An 18,602-nucleotide genomic window follows, 5' to 3' on the forward strand; every position below is an offset into this window, starting at 1 on the left:
CTTAAAAGGCCAGCAATGCACCTGTTATAGCTCTTCAGATGCTGCGAGTGTCCATGGGCGACGGAAGTTGCTTTCCATCAGGTGACCCGTTGGCTCGTTTGCCCCCTTATCTCATAAAAAAATTGTTTGTGTTAACAGTAACATGTGAATAGGGATGATGACAAGGTCAAAGATTTGCGAATTTTGTTAATAAAATATAGAAATCACGGTGAAAAATAAGTGTTCCCAAAATCGCAGCTCGATAGCATTTTTATTTTTTTTGTTATGCGCCTTCAAAGTTAGATAACCAAGTCGATTTTTTTTTTCAATTAAATTTCTTAATATTTGTATACCAATCGATAACTTATGCAATTAAAAGCAACTTTTGTTATGAAACCAATTTCATAAACGCAATATTTGATATACTTTTCGAACAAAGTTGTCACCCGATGCGTACAAACTACAAAAGAGTGACGTCAGTCTTTCGTAGCACTTTGTATGGAGCGTTTCGGGCAGGTCTATTTTATGAGATGTTTGAATTGTCATATCTTGGTGAATTTTTAAGCTATCAGATTCATTCTTTCAGCGATGTTTCTATTTTTTAAGGGTCTTTCAATTACCAATAAGAAAAAAAATAGTCATCTAGCCTATTATACATATTAAATCTGTAGATTAGCCAGAACTTCCAATTCACAGTGTCCAAAGTTCTTTTTGACCCAAGTACACAAAGCTTGTGAGTCATGGTGTCGAAACTATTTAGTAATCTGTGGTCATATGCAAGTTTTCTGTACTTTTGACTTTTGATATGAGTGGAAACCTAATAGAAAGCTATATCTCCGAACAACCGACGTGCTAATAATGGACGCTGTTAAGCATTCGTGTACTAACCCACACAAAAATTACGTATTGAGTTATGAATGTAGTTATGTTCTGTAGATGATTTAGAACAAGACTGCATTCAAAATTTAACAACAAAAAACATTGTGGGTTAGGACACTAATGCTTAACAGCGACCAATTGTAAGCTGAGGTTAATATTATAGTACTCAAGCTAAAAAAACTTCAATAGCACAATTCAAAATTGTGGCGCTACTTGTCCCGCCAAACGCTCATGACTTGTACCACACAGCGAAGATGGCAGATTTACATAAAAAGTCGTTAATCGTAAGTCGGTATCGGCGTGCATTACTCCCGAGTCCCGCCCTGCGGCTATCTGCATTACCGCGATAAACAACGCCTTATTGTCCGATATACTTGTAGAGACTTGGCGGTGCAGGTCATTGACCTGTAGGTGAAAATGTGTCTGTATGGTAAAGTGAAGAGTCTATATTCTATAATAGGGGTTGAGGGTTCCCAAACTTATTTTGTCTACTGCCCACTTTGATAAAAAAATAAGTTTTAGCGACCCCTTTGTTTCAATTTAAAATGAATCTAGATGAAACAAATTACTTCCCAAGCCTCTACACAACGCCCCCATTTTTTCTCTGGGTCCCACACCGCCTCCCTTTAGACCTTCAGCCCACAAGGGGGCGCTATACCCCACTTTGGGAAAGGCTGTAATCTATAACATCAAAATTCGCGAGTAACCTAGAATCTAGATCCTTGTTTTTTTTCTGCTTTTTAAGCTTTTATAATACTTATTTTATTTCAATGGTCTTCGACATATGCCGTAGGAGAGCTGTAATTGTGCTTTGACACCAACTTAACTTAATCGCGCTGTACGGAGGTTTCGCAGAAACCTGGCCAAGGGTGAGTGACTGAGTCCTATTTAAATATTCTTAGTACGGAACCCAAAGAATCCAATTTAATGCGGCAATCATACGGGTAACGGGTATAAATCGAGATATTTTTACCCGAGAATAACTCGATATTTGGGCGGCGCGGCGACCTTGAGGCGGTGTGAATGAACGGTGCGGCCCATTCATGACCGTACGTTACTACACTATAGTGCTATACGTTATATAGCACTATAAAGTCTACAGTCTACAGTACACAGTGTATTTTTTGTCCAAAAAATTGGCCATGCCGTTTTTATTACTTAATTTTATAGGATTTATGATTATAAATGCAGGACGAGAACACCCGACTGCCCATTTCATATAGAAGAATGCAAATTAGTACTTGAAAAAAAATTCTATGGTTTCCAGAAAAAATATAGAAACAGTTATAGCTCAAAAGTTTGATGTTCTTTTAAGATTTTATTAATTGATCTAAATAGTGTCTTAAAAGCCCTACGATAACGAAAAACATCCAGGCTTTATTTGTTCAAGATAACGTATTTATGACTGATTTTGTAAATGTATGTTTTAATTTTTTTAACGCCATGTCTTTTCATTAAAAAATCCAAGTTAGTATATATTGTAGGATTCAAATTAATATGAAAACTGCAAAGCTTTTGTAATTTAGCATATTGCTTTACTGAAGTATTTTTATATTTAAAAACTAAAATAAAAGTAACCGTTTTAAGCTTTCGCGTTGCATTATAATTAAAACTTACTAATCGGGTCTTACTACTAGAATAATAAGTCACGTTAAGTCCCGATTAATAAGTTTAGAAAAGTAGCCGTTTTGGTTTGTTTCTGCTCAAAAATATTTCACGGCATTAATAAAATATTTTCTTGATTTAAGTATCCAATTACTTTAGTGACTCAATGTAGTTTCTCTAACCTTCTGTTTAAGTATTAGACATTAGTCAGGAATAAAAAAAAAAGTTTAAATGAATAAAAATTTTGGTATAGAAATATTGATAACCCTAAAACCATAGTTACCATAGAAAACTTTGGAAGCCTCTAACTTCGGTGCCCTTTATTATTTGGATCTAATTTTTTTTACACGAATTCTAGTACATTTAAGTAACAATTCTGTATAAAAATAAAATTCAAATAATTTTATATACCTACGTTCATAAAAAATTAAAGAAAAAAAAACATAAATCGTAAATAAATCTTTAAAAACTTGTTTAAGAAATATGTAAATTAGGTTCAATTGTGTGTTTTTTTTATTATTGTCGATCAGAACAATCAAGAAGACAATTAAGTAAATGTTTAAAAAGTTATGGCAATTTTTAACTTTTTTGAAAAAAATAATTTAAGTGATTTTTTATTGTTCATAATAAGAAATTAACGCATGTAAATACTAATAAATTATTTACATAACATTTCTGTATGAGATTTCCAAAAAAAAAGGCATAGCCAATTTTTTGGACAAAAAATACACTGTGCAGTAGTACCGTAATAATATCCGCACTAATAAATTATGCCTGTCTGTCGCTCCTCTTCGTGCTATCAACTTTTTTTTATTTCAAATAATTTTACCGGTCCTAAAGTCTTTATGCAAAAAACGCCAATTTTTTAACAGTTACTTACCTGCTTCTTCCATTCGCGTCTTCAATTTGTTACAATCGAATCGAATGCTTACTTTACAATTTTTCACCAACATTTACATGCCTATTATAACTATTTCACTATAAGGTTAGCTATTTTTATTAGATATGTTTTCTCATTAAATAAAAACAGCCAGATCCAGTTTATAGAATCAATTCTAGCATTCTCTGACGGTTTAAATTCCATCATTAAATACATCAATATCATCTCATATTATAATGGAAATTATTAAATTATCGTCGTAAATAATGAAATATGGCGATATAAAATATTAATATACATCGAACACAATACAAATACACCGATTATACCCCGCGGCTCCGTGCTCGCGCTCGCGGGTCGCCGGTTCAATCCGACTTTCTAATAACAATAAAACTATCATTCCATCATTGTATACCGATGATTCCGGCTAATAGAGAAATCCTGATCGATAAAGGCATAAAAGCTATACTATCGTGATTGGTAAAAATTAATTCGTGTTTATTTTTCATCTGAATGTCTGATCGTTTTAACACTTGGAAATTTAAAGTGAATCATAAAGAACTTGAATTGGTTCGAGAAAAGGATGGTATGGCCCGGCCGTGCCGCTTTTTTGCTCGACTTGGCGGGGGCACTGCCGTGCCTCCAGATTTTATAGTTAAAACTCAAAACGAATTTACAAATCGTCCTAACATAATCATCGAATCAATTTTATGCACGTGGATAATGTCGCTAGAGCCTACAAAAATTGAAACAGTTATTAGTGTAGGACCATAATAATAATTAATAATTATTATGATTCTAAAAGATCACAAAAAATCAGAATACAAAAAAGGAAATAAACATTTGGTCTAATTTAATAGAGTGTATGAAACTGAAAAATGTAAAGCCAGTCAACATTTTCCAAGCTAACTTTTTTTCTGAAGTTTCAGAACTCTGATGACCAAACATCGGATTTGTTACGAAAGCAAAATATAGAGTTATACGGAAGCACTCAGAACTTCAGAAGTGAGCGAGATTCACCCCTATTTTGAGCGTTTTGATCGTTTTTAACATCAAATGGAACGCGCGGGGTGTATCATCAATTTAATGAAGAGTTTGACAGATACTGTATGGCTTACGTTAAAACCTTGATTTAATTACAGTTAAATAATTAATACTCGTCTCTGAGTGTGGCAACTGGCAGTTAGACTAGTAAAATCTAACACAGTTACCACATTATACGTGTTAAGAACTACAGGTATGAGGTAGGTGATTACACCCACATCCGGGTTACACCCGGGAAACGGTGACGCGGCCGCTGTCACCGGGCTGTCACAACTTGTGTTGTTGTGATCATATCGTTGTGTTCTTGTTGTTGGCTTTATTGGCAGGTTAATGTTGTTATTGAAAAGCACAACAGTTACCTCCGTGTTTGCATGCCAGTTTTTTTTATAAACCAATCGTAAACTAAGGTCTGTGAGTTGTGACCTACGTAAAGGTCAAGTCGGTAATAGGTATACCAAAGACTGAGTAGCAAGTTACTTTATTTGCCAATAGTTATGTGTGTATGTACAACTCTTTACTGGATGTAGAGTATAGACGGTACAAATTACAATCTTCTTAAAGTTATTAGTCCAACAAACACACTGTAGTGGTTTTCGGTAGTAGAGTAAAATGATTGTTTGTTTATTACTTAACAATCGTAAAACAGACGTAACATAAATGATAACTAACTACATATTATTTCAATATCCAATTCTTCAAATCTAATAAGCTGTAGATTCGCATGCGTGCGCGCAGCTCGGCGCAACACCATGTAATTTGCCGCCATAAACGTGATGACAGATGCATCATGCGCCCGCGAAAATTACCCATTTTATGGCGGCAAATTACACACTGGCAACACCGACACACTCAACTTTCAATTGCAACTCTATGCCCTTGCAATAAGGCTCATAATACATAGGCGTAGTGGGATATAAAATTCGCAAATTAATCACGTTTGCTGGACAGCTGAGTGATAGGTGATTGATATCCGCTGTCAGATTTTGCACGGCTTGTTATTCATTTTTAGGGTTCAGTACCCAAAGGGTAATAACTGGACCCTATTACTGAGACTTCGATGTCTGTCCGCAGTCTGTCCGTCTGTCTGTCTGTCTGTCTGTCTGTCTATCTGTATGTCTGTCTACATGTCTGTCTGTCTCCAGGCTGTAACTCAAGAACCGCTATAGCTAGACTTCTGAAAATTTCACAGATTGTGTATTTTTGGTGCCGCTATAACAACAAATACTAAAAACAAAAAATGTTAAGATTTAAGGGGGCTCCCAAGTCCCATACAACAAGCGTGATTTTTTTGCCCTATTTGGCTCGTAATTCATAATGGTTACATGTAGACACTTGAAATTTTTACATAATCCTCAATTATATGTGTACTTTCATATTTAATTAAAAAAAAAAATTAAGGGGGCTCACATACAAAAAACATATTATTTATTCCTACTTTCGCTCTATATCGGTACGGAACCATTCGTGCGCGAGTCCGACTCGCACTTGGCCGATTATTGTATCATTTATATCATTTATTTTTGCAAATTGGCAACCCAGAACGAGTTCCTAATTTGAAGCCATAATAGTTAAGAAATCGGTAGGTAAGTACAATTGTTTTATGGAAGAGAAATTGAACACAGTTATAGCTTTTTGAATGCGCACTTTAATAAAATCGGCCAAGTTTTCTACTCGCGCACGAAGGGTTCCGTAAAATTAAAGAGCAAAAATAATATATAGTACTAGCTGTCCCGGCAAACGTTGTTTTGCCATAAAATTATTTTCCCTATTTTCCTGCTTTTCTCTTGAAGGTTTTTCTGATTTTTTTTCTATAGACCTCACGGAGCCCGAGACCTTTCCAACGAATGCAAAACCGTGGAAATCGGTTCGTGCGTTCTGGAGTTATAGCGCCAGGAAGGAAAACCGAAGGAAAATGTTGTGATTCTAGTGTTTCGCCATAAAGCAGGGAGCACAATGGCTCTGGTGGCGGGACCAATAATGGCAATTTCACTTTACCACTAAGGCAGCACAAACCAGGCGTTTCACCAGCAAACTTCAATGCTCCACAATGCTGGCAAACAACGTCCATTGGACCAATGCAAACTAAACGATGCAAGCTGTAGTCGATGGTGCAATCATACAGAAACGCTGCTCGATTCAAATCAATACTTTAACCATTTCTTCTTGTACTTCGAAGATTATTCCTCTGTTCATCTGTACGATAAGCTCGACGATTTCTCGTTTCTAACCTAGCCGTTTCACGGGCTGCCTCTCTTTGCTCTTGTGTTTAAGAAGCACGAATTAAGGCCCTTCTTTGCTACATCCTAACGCGGCGCTGTTCTCGTGCAATTTCTCGTTCTCCATCAGATAATTGACTCGCGATATTCCGTTGCCTAATTGCGTTACGGCTTCGCTGGGAAAGATTAGATCTTCTAGGACGCGGCATTGTTATTAAAATGTGCACTCGCATAAAACCACCAAATATAATAACAGTGCCTGAACTTTCGAGACATAGACAATAGCATAAAGAGTATATAACCACTACGTATGAATAGCTTATCAAGCAAAATCATAGACAACCTATAAAAAGACATTTACACTTTTGTTAACCTGTAGATTTTTTTTCCTTAATCTTATAACCTTTACCAACTGATTTTTTATTCCCTAAATTCCGTTCCTTTCCGATGATTTTATGTTTTTACTGTAGAATCTTAGGTATTATTTTCGGGAATTAAACATTAAATAATCAACAAATAATTTTCGAAAATTAATGTCTAATACAAATAAATATAACAGTACCTGAACTTTGTAGACATTTTACAAAAAATAAATTTCTGAACGCACACATGATGTCTTCAGAACAAAATAAAGTTGTGGCTTAAAGGTCTCAGCCACCAGGCCATAAGCTCCAAAAAAAATAGTTGTTACACTATTTGACAGGATTGGACAAAAAATGTTTGACATGTAATAAACAAATCAGCATCTATTGAAATGATTAAGTATTCATTACACATATCGAGTTTTTATTGTTTTTAAGATGTATTCTGCTATTCGGGACGGAAAGAAATCCAACAAATCAAAAGCCATGGCAATCGGTCCAGCCGTTCTCGAGTTATAAGTGTTGTAACAAACACGACTTTCTTTTATATATATTATTATATTATATATATATAATAATAAGATAAGATAAGATAAGTAACATTACGGAAAGTCAGGTTCTTACTAGTCTTCGCTCTATCTCTTCTAAGGCGTTTGGTTGTGATGGCCTTAGTTGGGACATGTTATTGCCAATCGCTGATCTGCTGTCTCCTATCATAACCCACGTTCTTAATTATTCCATCACCTCAGGTTCCTTTCCGCCCATTTGGAAACATGCTAATATAATACCTCTGCCTAAAACCGCCAATCCCACTTCTCATTCCGACTTCCGGCCCATCTCCATTCTACCTGTAATATCCAAAGTCCTAGAGCAAGCGGTGGCCAAACAGTTATCTGACTTTCTAAACACAAATCAATATCAATCTGGATTTCGTCCAGGTCACAGCACTACCACAGCGTTGTTAATGGTAAGTGATGATATCAGGCTCGCAATGGATAACAAAATGCTTACGATTTTGGTCTTATTGGATTTCAGCTGCGCTTTTAACTCAGTAGATCACGACATTTTGTTAGCCATCCTGAAATCCATTGGTGTTTCTCCATCTGCACTCACATGGTTCGACTCATACCTAAGAGGACGTAAACAGCGTATATCCACTCCAGAAAGATGCTCTGAATGGATCTATATATTAGCTGGGGTTCCGCAGGGAGGGGCTCTGTCTCCATTCTCTTTGCGTTTTTTATAAATAAGGTAACTAAATTATTATCCTCTGCTTACCACTTATATGCAGATGACCTACAACTTCCACCGCACTTCACTTTGGACTTGAAAACTTTATTAAATTGCGTTAAAACTGCTGAACCGATTTTGATTAAATTTAGTTATTGTAGAAATAATTAGTTTATCACGTGCAGTGTTGGGTAAAAAGTAATTAGTAATTTTAATCAGACTACAAATTAATCAGATTGATGAAGTAATTGTTGTGCATCTGAAATTACCCGTAAGTTAATTAGTTAATAATATGTATAAAATGTATTCTAATTTTAGTTTGCAATTAGATTAATAATTTAATTAGACTAACGAGTATTTCAATAATTATGCCCAATGTCCAATGCTGGTAATTATAATAAATAAAAACCGGCCAAGTGCGAGTTGGACTCGCCCATGAAAGGTTCCGCAGCAGCAATAAGGTTAATTTCTATGAAATAAAAAGGTTTTTGATTTATTTTTATATTTCAGTTGATTTAATGAAAGGTATTTATGACGTATAAAAAAAACTACTTGCTAGATCTCGTCCAAACCAATTTTAGTTGGTAGTTTTTATAGTAATGAACATCATATTTTTTTTTTTTGAATTATCATGCCCCTACTTAAGAAGTTAGAGGGGGGGAGGGACACACAGTTTACCACATTGGAAGAGTCTCTCTCGTAAACTATTCAGGTCACAAAGAAATTATATTAGAAACCTCAATATGATTTTAGAAGACCTATCCATATATACGAATATACACGAATAGGTTAGACAAAAACATTTTTTTTGTTTCAGTTGTACCTAGGGGAATCCCTAAAATTTTTGATAATTTTTCAATTTTTGTATCAAAATCTGAATGCGGTTCACAGACTACATCTACTTACCAAGTTGGCTGTGACATACGGACGGACAGACAGACAGACAGACAGACATGACGAATCTATAAGGGTTCCGTTTTTTGCCATTTGGCTACGGACCCCTAAAAACTCCCACACCGGTTTCGGTGGCGGTGGCCGGTTTCAATAAAACCAGGCCAGTTACGCAGGAGTAATATCATAGTGCCCAAGTGTGTGCGCAATACATAAGATATTCATGTGTAATGTGTCGAGCTAGCGAACGGTCGTGCTCCACGTTACACACGCCGCAAATATTATTTAATTAATATTTTCGCGAATCGCGCGGCACGTTGCCGCTGCACGTGAATATGGCGCTCGTAGCCAACGATTTGCTGCCGTTTATCCAGCACGCCATCGACACCATGGACGAGGTCAGCATCATGCAGATCTGCAAATCCTCCTTCACCAGTGAGGAGATTTGCAAGGGGAAGCAGCTGCTGTATGAGACGCTCGGCCAGAGCGCGAACATGCCGTCGCGACGAAGAGACGGAACCGAAAGGAGCGTGCAGGACATCATCTCCCTGCTGAAGCAGACTGATCCAGATGAGGTACCGGCTTTTGTGGCTAAAGAGCTGCACAAGCTGCCGCCCGTCATGTTGGACCACGTCGACGGCGTCAGCCTATTGAAGGGCATCACGTTCCTGAAGGAGGAGCTGACCGGAGTTCGGGGTAGATTGCAGGCGTCAGAAGCTATCATTAGTGATCTACGTAATGAATTATCACAACTAAAAAGTAATAATCCATTATGTAGGTCACCAGCTGACGCCGCATTCGTCACTCATCGCCGAGGCGCACAAGCGATCACCTAGCTATAGCGGTTCTGGAGATACAGCCTGGAGACAGACAGACGGACAGACAGACATCGAAGTCTTAGTAATAAGGTCCCGTTTTTAACCTTAGGGGTACTGAACTCGAAAAATGAGTTTAAACTTAGGTTTTAAGCCTTATGGGTTATGGCAAATTAAATAATTGTTAGGTACATTAGTAAAATCTAATTAAAAATAAAAATCTTAGTACGAGTATGATGTGAGCCACTTTTGTGAGCCTCGTTATCGAAAGCATTTTCGTCTCTTCTTATTTTTCACTAGTTTTAGTAAATGTAAGGTAGGTAGGTACCTACATATTTTGGTGCTCAAGGCTCCTCGCTGATGATGATGAGGATAATGGACGGATGTGCCAAGATAGGAGCTAGCTTTGATGTACCGGCGGCCCAGCTGATCAATAAAAACGCTATAAAAAGGAGAATTCCAATTTATTCCGATATTTACGAGTGAGGACCGCGGACATAAACTCATCAGTTTATGGAGCTGATGCCGGGGTGGGTGCAACGACCGCCGGTGATTTAGGTGATAAGATAATTAGGTGCACTCAGAGTGGGTGAGTGTGTGTGTGAGTTGAGTGCAGTTTGACATTGTGGAGCATAATTTTGTTGTTTTTGCAGTAGAAATTGAGAAGGAATTTTGGATGTTTTGATGACGGAGACCCAATCCCCTACCCTTTTCCCTTCCCTACCCTCCCCTACCCTATTACCCTATTCCCTCTTAAAAGGCCGGCAACGCACCTGCAGCTCTTCTGATGTTGCGAGTGTCTATGGGCGACGGAAGTTGCTTTCCACAAGTTGACCCGTTTGCTCGTTTGCCCCCTTATTTTATAAGTAAAAAAAAAGTGTTTATCCTGATTCCTGGCCCCTTGGATGTTGTGACTTGTACGGTGTGCCGTGTAAGCCAAAATCCAAATGCGTTTTTTTACATTTTCTTCCGAATTCCTATCAAATAATTAGGCAGGCCCGAAGACGGAAGGGGTTGCCAGGTGTAGGAAAATAGTAAAAAATGTACTTCAAGTTGGAACACCTATCTGGGGGCACGGCAGTGCCCCCGCCAAGTCGAGCATAAAAGCGGCTTTAACATTTTTACTTACTGCCTTTTTATAATAATATTATATAAATAATAATAAATTAGGTTGGGGTAAAAGTTTCTTCGCTTTTCATATAAAAATTCAAAAGGTTTTTTATAAAGTTTATTCACAATTGACTAAAGTATAAAGGTGCCATTTTGTTCGATAACTTTTTGCCATTATTTGGTATCAAAAATTTTGGGGCTTCTGATGAAAACACTGAGGCAAGTGGTTTTGGCAGTCCTCTTGTGATGTGATGATGTCAACCTGCTTAAGAAATTCTGCAGCGACCGAAACAGTTGAAAATTTGAAGGTGCAAGGACAGGACTATAATACGGCGGATGCATTAACATTTAACACCTCCCAGCCATACTCCCGTATTTTTTTCTGAGCGGCTAAAGATGTGTGATGTCTAGCGTTATGATGGTGAAAAACTACACTCCATCAGTTGATTAATTCGGGCCGCTTTCTCTCAACTTCTTGCATTCATCTCGTCAGTTGTTTACATTGCAGTTCATAATCCTGCCTGGCGGTAACAGCTCATAATAAATAATGCCCTTCCAATCCCACCAAACACACAGCATCACCTTGTTGCGAGTTAACCCGGGTTTCGCCACAGTCTGTGAAGCCTGACCGGCCTTTGACCACGATCTTTTTCGCACGTTCTTGTCGTACGTGATCCACTTTTCATCACCAGTTATCAGCTTCTTCAAAAACGGTTCGGTTACAATACGTCGTAATAAAGAAGTCGTAACAAATGAGTACACGGTTCATTAGGTTTCTTTCAGTGAGCTCATGAGGCACCCAAATATCGAGCTTTTTTTTGTACCCAGCTTTTTTCAAATGCTCCAAAACCGTTTTGTGGTCAATCCCCAGTTCTTCACCTACATCGTAACTACCAATAATATGCTGATCTTGCTCCACTTTTCAAAAACTGGCATCAGTTTTGTCCGTAACATCATGTCAAAATTTCCAGATTGAAAACGCTTAAACCAAGTTTGCGCTACTCTCACAGATACTGCGTAAACATCACAATTTTTTTTAGCGGCTTGTGTAATGTGTTACATTTTTACCTTTTTTGTAATAAAATTTAAAAATGTATCGAATTTCTTCATTAGAATCACTCGTTCTCTCATTACGTGGGAGAGCCATGCTTCGGCACGAATGGGCCGGCTCGACCGGAGAAATACCACGTTCTCACAGAAAACCGGCGTGAAACAGCGCTTGCGCTGTGTTTCGCCGAGTGAGTGAGTTTACCGGAAGCCCAATCCCCTGACCCCTACCCTATTCCCTTACCTACCCTCCCCTATTACCCTATTCCCTCTTAAAAGTCCGGCAACGCACTTGCAGCTCTTCTGATGCTGCGAGTGTCCATGGGCGACGGAAGTTGCTTTCCATCAGTTGACCCGTTTGCTTGTTTGCCCCCTTATTTTCATATACAGGTGTAACTAAAACAAGTGATAATAATTTAGGGTGTGTATGTGTTCCCTGTAGAGAGTTCTCTGTGAAAGTAGCAGCGCTGAAATACCAAAAAATTATTTCACTTTTGTATGGGGAAACTCGTGACCCTCGGGCCCTTGCCCATACAAAAGTGAAAAAAAATTTTGGTCTTTCAGCGCTGCTACTTTCACAGTGAAATCTCTACAAGGAACACGTACACACCCTGTATAAAAAAACTCATTTTAACAATAAGAAAAACAAATGAAAATCTCACATTTACTTAATTTGAATTTGGAATTGTCTTCTGTAAAATTAAACCTTTTTAATGATAAGTACCAAAATCAGCCAGATACAATTGGTAGGTATAGCCCAAGATATTTAATGCCAAGTTCATCATACTATAATAGGAAAAGACTTTTTCCCCAACCTATTATTATGTATTTTGCTCAAAAAAAGTAAGAGAAACACTTCAAACATGTTCTTCAAGCGCGTTACATATTGTACCGAAAATTATTCGATTGAGAATTCGGTTACGATTGGAGCGATACTGATAGTGATTCCAGCTTCCAGCGATCACAGAACCGGTATTTTGGAACCCGACCTTGTGTGATAAGTTGATAACATACAGTTTAACCATAAGTCATAACGCTCGCGCTAGTCGCTACAGGGATTTCAGGGGCATACGGATTTTTTTAATTTAAATTAATTAATTTTAATAATAATAAATTCTTTATTTGCACACACAAAAGAAAATACATAAAAGAGACAAAAAAGAAGTAGGAACAAAAAAACGCATTAAAAATTACAAAATTGTGCAAAAAGGCGGTCTTACTGCTTTAAGCAGTTTCGTCCTTTTCTATAAGATATTAATTAATTAATATTTTATTTTTGTATCAATAGACCAGCAGATTTTGAATTTTCTGTGTATTATGATCAAGATTCACACAAGATAACAATTAGGGACCTTATCTTCAACGAAATCCATAGAGAACTTAGACGATTCCGTAAAATGTTGAACACTGGAACAACTCACGAGATTTCTCAAAAATTTTGTGTCAATAGGTACAAAATGTGTCTGTGCAGTGTAACCAAGGATTTAACTGGTTTTTAAATTGCGTCAGGTACTTACTTGAAATTATGAAACAAATAATTTGCAAATATTTTTTAGGCAGATTAAACTGTAATAATTTTATTCTATAGTCCGAATAAAAACCCTTTAAATATTTGAGAGTGCAAGGGGTTTTATGATTTGTTAGTAAGCAGTACTTGCAGTAGGCACTGGGCAAGTTAAGTACCGGCGGATTAATGACGCGAATAATGAATATTTTTTATTAAAAATATTAAGAAGAAAAATTCAAAAGTGAAAGAAAATATTTATTAGTACTTACTTACTTAACATTTTTTACTGTATATTTAGGTACTACCGGTTTAGAACGACTGTTCAAGTAAATCAACTTATTACAGATGAAAAGAATTAAATTCAATCATTTAGAAACCTAAAATTGCACGAATCGCGTCAAAAGTCCTAAAATCGGATACAAAACGTAGGCACAACAATAATCGCGAGGAAAGTGAGTTACGCGGGAAAAGGTGTTGCGGCGCGGTGGGCGGGGGGCGGGGGGCGGACCGGCCCCGCCCCCGTGCGAGCGGGACGGAGATAGTGCACCCGACCTGCAGCTGCAAGGTCACCGTGACGGACGGGGGTCGCTGTCACTCCGTGCTTACTCCAATAATTACTGTAATTATGATTTTTAATTATCAAATAATTTATTTAAAAAAATATAATTTTGTTAATTTTTTTGCCAAAAAAATTTTACCCACCTTATTTTTTTTGGAACGTCTTGCTGGTACACATTTTGACTACACCCGAGCAGGGGTTTTGAAAATGTGAATTCAAAATATTATTTTCAAAAATTTTCAGAAATAAAAAATTCTACATCTACAAAGTGAAATTCGTAGAAACTATAATACAACGCATTTGCATAACATAATAAGAATATCGCAAATGAATTAGCATAAACAATAAAACATACAAACACAGAACAAGTTGCATTGCAAAAAATAATAATGCAAGTAGTGGGCCGAGCGGACGTTTGATTGAGTGCGCGTAGTTCGGGGTTTGTCCGCGCGGCGCTAGCGGCGCGGCGGGCGCGTCACTCCGGCCGCGGCGCGCGTCCCGACCGCACCGCGCCACGCCGCCTCCGCCGCCGCCCGCGCGATCATAAACAAACCGCGATGTGCCAAACGTGCCCAGTGCCAGTGTTGTGACTCGTTACCTCGCCACACCTGTACAAACACGCAGCTCAAACACCACGGATCACGTCCAGTGTACGCAAATACGGCTTGGAAAACAAAGGATATACTCGCCTAGGTGCCGGGGACAGGTGGAATCGTGACATTCTTGTTCTTTGCTGCTATTCAAATTGGACTAATTGTGCCGTATCCAGGTAAAGTTGTTTGACGAAGCTCCAACTTTACTAACAAACTCGGAGCCGTGACTAAAAAGTGTTTGACTATCGATCAGGCAACTTTTTAAAACTTTTGTAATTCTAGTTTGTATTATTTATCCAAGTGTATTTTACCAAAATGCTCTAAAATTGTTGAAGTGTCCATCGAAATGATTAAAATTCCAGTCTTCAAAGTTATTTTTCGGTTTGCAAAACTTTGCAAATTCGCAAAGTAGACTTTAGTTAGTGGCATCGCGGCGACGGCCGGCGCCGGTTCGTTGTTTGGTCGGAGCATATTTCTTGAGAAATAACGTGCGATTTCGGGCTACAAAATAATGTTAAAATCCACAATTTGTATTGAATTTCGTTTTTTGGAACCCGCGAAATTGGTACATAATCGAATAAATAATATAAAAATGTGACTTAATTTTACCTGGATCCTAGGTTTTATCTTCTTCCATCGCCAGGATCATGACTTGTAAGTAGAAAAATAATGTTTATGTGCATAAAAATCTTATAATTTCCAAAAAGCTAATATTTTTTTATAAAATGTGACAAGTGATACTTTTCTGTTACATTTTTTTTCTTTTTCAATGTCAATAATTATCAATCATTAAAAAATAAACTGATACAATTAATTAAGAGTGCATTTACCCCAACGTAAATAAAACTTTTAATGCATTTGTAACGAAATTAATTCAGACCTATTTATAAATAGGCTAAATTAATTACCTATAGCCTATAAATAATTAGAATAGTAAACAGATTAATGATGCATAGAGCCGTAGTTATTAGTTGTAAATGACACGGATGATGTGAGTTGTGACCGAGGCTTTTTTTTTCAAATCGGCCATCTTTAGTTGTAGTTGAATGCACACGGCGCGGCAGGGGCGGGGCGTGCGAGCGAGATAGCATGTAAACATTAACTTTTTTTGACGTTTCTCTAGCACGGGGGTGACAATGCTCGCTGTTTTTTTGTGCACTTTTACAAATTGTTGCATATTTGGAATATTTTTTAATTTGTATTGAATTTCAACATGGTGCATTTTTCATGTTTTTTTTATTGTTTTAATTATAGCAATGACTAATTGCAATTAAATCAAAAGTAATTGCAAAGTTCTAAAAATAAATAAGAAACTTGCAGGCATATTCTCCATTTGTTATTACAAAATATAATATATTATACCTACGTGGTTTAGTAACCTAATTTTAGGCAGTATTTAATGTGGTTACTGGTTTAGGCACCTAATATTATTAACATTTTTACATTTGCAGGATTTTTCAAGATACTATGCATTTTACTAGTATGCCAATATTTTTCACACTCATTGCTATTAAGTTTTTAATAAAAAATACAGGCTTCCTCAACAATGACTATTTGTTGCACGAATAAAAAACTAAATTTTTATTGCTTAACTATTTGTATATATAATATGTATTATTCTTTAATGGTTTTTACTTGCCGTTATCCTCGGTTGGTTTTGATGGTTGTTGTAAGTGTTTAAGTGGTCGTAAATCTCTCGTGTCGCGGGTTGAAACAACCACCGTCAGTTTTTTGGTCTAATACAGGCAGACGTCTACACGTGTGAGAATTAGTAAGAAGAATATGAAAGTCTAGGTTTTGTTTCAGAAAAACTAAATGGTTGAATGTTTAGATGTTTTTGCAATTTTTATTTTTATTTTCTACAATTCTTTTGAATAATAATAAAATATATAGTAATTTTATTTTGAGGCAATGTTAACGAGTAACAAAGTTATCTTTTTAATACTCTTTTAGCTTGTACACATGTACAGTAGCCTAGGAAATTAGATATCAAAAAATTAAATTAATTGAAAAAAAACGGACTAGTTATTTATATTATATTTATATACAAAAAAAACTTTTCGACACATATGACCCAATTAAGTTTTCACAATAAAATATACATTTACATGACAATGTGAGACATCGCACACAAGAAATAACAGTAGGAGTATGTTATTTTTATGTCATAATTAAAAGATGTACTAGCCTATAGTAATTATAATATGACATTGGGTCGCTTATTTGTATTTTATTTACTTACCTAATTACTTTATACGGGCATTTCTCTGTAAGCTCGTACAGGTCCCATACAAATGCTGTCCTGGGAATTATTTTAAACACTTGTCACAAAAATATGTATTGTTTAAAAAAACTTTTATTTTAGTTAGATAAGGAAGCCCACTTAATTTTTGCGTATATTCCGAGATATTAGCGATTTCGTGACAGGGGACTGTTAAATGTGACAGATTTTTGTATGGGAGCCTCTCTTAAATATAAATTTTAAATTAATTTTATTAATTTTTATGAAAGTACAAATACAATTTAGTATTTTGTGAATATATAAAGTGCCTACCTGTAGGCATTATTAGTCAAGCTAAAAAGGAATAAATAGTGTTTGTTGTATCCCAACTTAAATATTATTTTTATTCTGTAAACATAGTTTTTTCGCTTAAATATTTGATATTGCTATCGAGATTTTCAATCAAATCGTAAGATTCAAGACAGGGGACTGTTGGCAGGATACTGTGTATTTTGGTCAGATTTCAAAATATGGACTAAACTGATGTAAAATAGTTTTTAAAGAAACTACTGATCAGTTTAGACATTAGAAGTACATAGAATTAACTATCCCATCAAAAACATTTTCATGTAAAAGTGCCCTGGCCTTGCCTTCGTGCGTGCGTGCTTCGCTTGGCTCGTCTTGGCGGGGGCACGACCGTGCCTCCAGATATAAACAATTGGTAAAATAATTAACACTCCTATTATTACTTACCAGATGACTGTTTGTGATAGCGATCCAAACGCGTGCTCACCTTACAAGTAACTCTCCGAGTCTCCGACACTTAAAAAAAATTCTTCGTCGCCTTCGACTAAGTTGCTAACTTCACGGCAGTTACATACTTTTGCTTCAATAATAAAAGCGTTTGTAAATATTATAGTTTTTATTTTAAATGGATCGAAATTTTTGGCAGGGGATTGTATAAAAATTTTGGGGACTTTACAGGAGATTTCTAAATGGATAAAATGGCTGTGAGACTTGGTTTTACAAAAATATTAGTTAAAATTTTTTTTCTTTGCAATAACAACCGACTTTTGTATGTAGTTTCATAAACTTCTTCGTAAATATCATTTATAGGTGGAGATACAGTGCCGGGGACAGCCAGGGGACTGTATTTTTAGGTTTCTATCGCTTCTAGAAAAAACTTTAAACAGTTATGGTTCTGAAAACAAAAGGCCTATAAAGTTTTGAAGTTGAAGTTTCATTAGGAGTGATTTTTTTATTAATTATTATAATACTTTTTGAGAAAATCGGTCAGGACAGCCACTTTACGAGCTTACAGAGAATCACCCATACATTAATAATTGCTGAATAGATTTTATCAGAACTAAAAAAATATTCAATTGGACGTCATGTATAAGAAGTATTTTCCTAAAAAAGTAGTTTGTAATATATTTAAACAATTTATAAAAAATCCATGTATTATGAGTTATAACTTATATACGTGGTAGAGCTATGCTTCGGCACGAATGGGCCGGCTCGACCGGAGAAATACCACGTTCTCACAAAAAACCGCCGTGAAACAGCGCTTGCGCTGTGTTTCGCCGAGTGAGTGAGTTTACCGGAGGCCCAATCCCCTACACTATTCCCTTCCCTTCTCTCCCCTATTCCCTTCCCTTCCCATC

At 36.5% G+C, this 18,602-nt stretch overlaps 1 protein-coding gene across 1 annotated transcript in view; it reads left to right on the forward strand.

The window, feature by feature from the left end:
• The first annotated feature begins 14,615 nt into the window (after window positions 1-14,615).
• LOC121732105 (protein tiptop) overlaps window positions 14,616-18,602 on the forward strand; it is a 248,849-nt gene continuing 244,862 nt past the window's right edge. The window contains exon 1 of the mRNA XM_042121898.1: window positions 14,616-14,893. The gene's annotated coding sequence lies outside the window, so the exon portion shown is untranslated. The remainder of the gene's footprint in view (window positions 14,894-18,602) is intronic.

This window comes from Aricia agestis, chromosome 11 (assembly GCF_905147365.1).
Source record: "Aricia agestis chromosome 11, ilAriAges1.1, whole genome shotgun sequence".
NCBI lineage: Eukaryota > Metazoa > Arthropoda > Insecta > Lepidoptera > Lycaenidae > Aricia > Aricia agestis.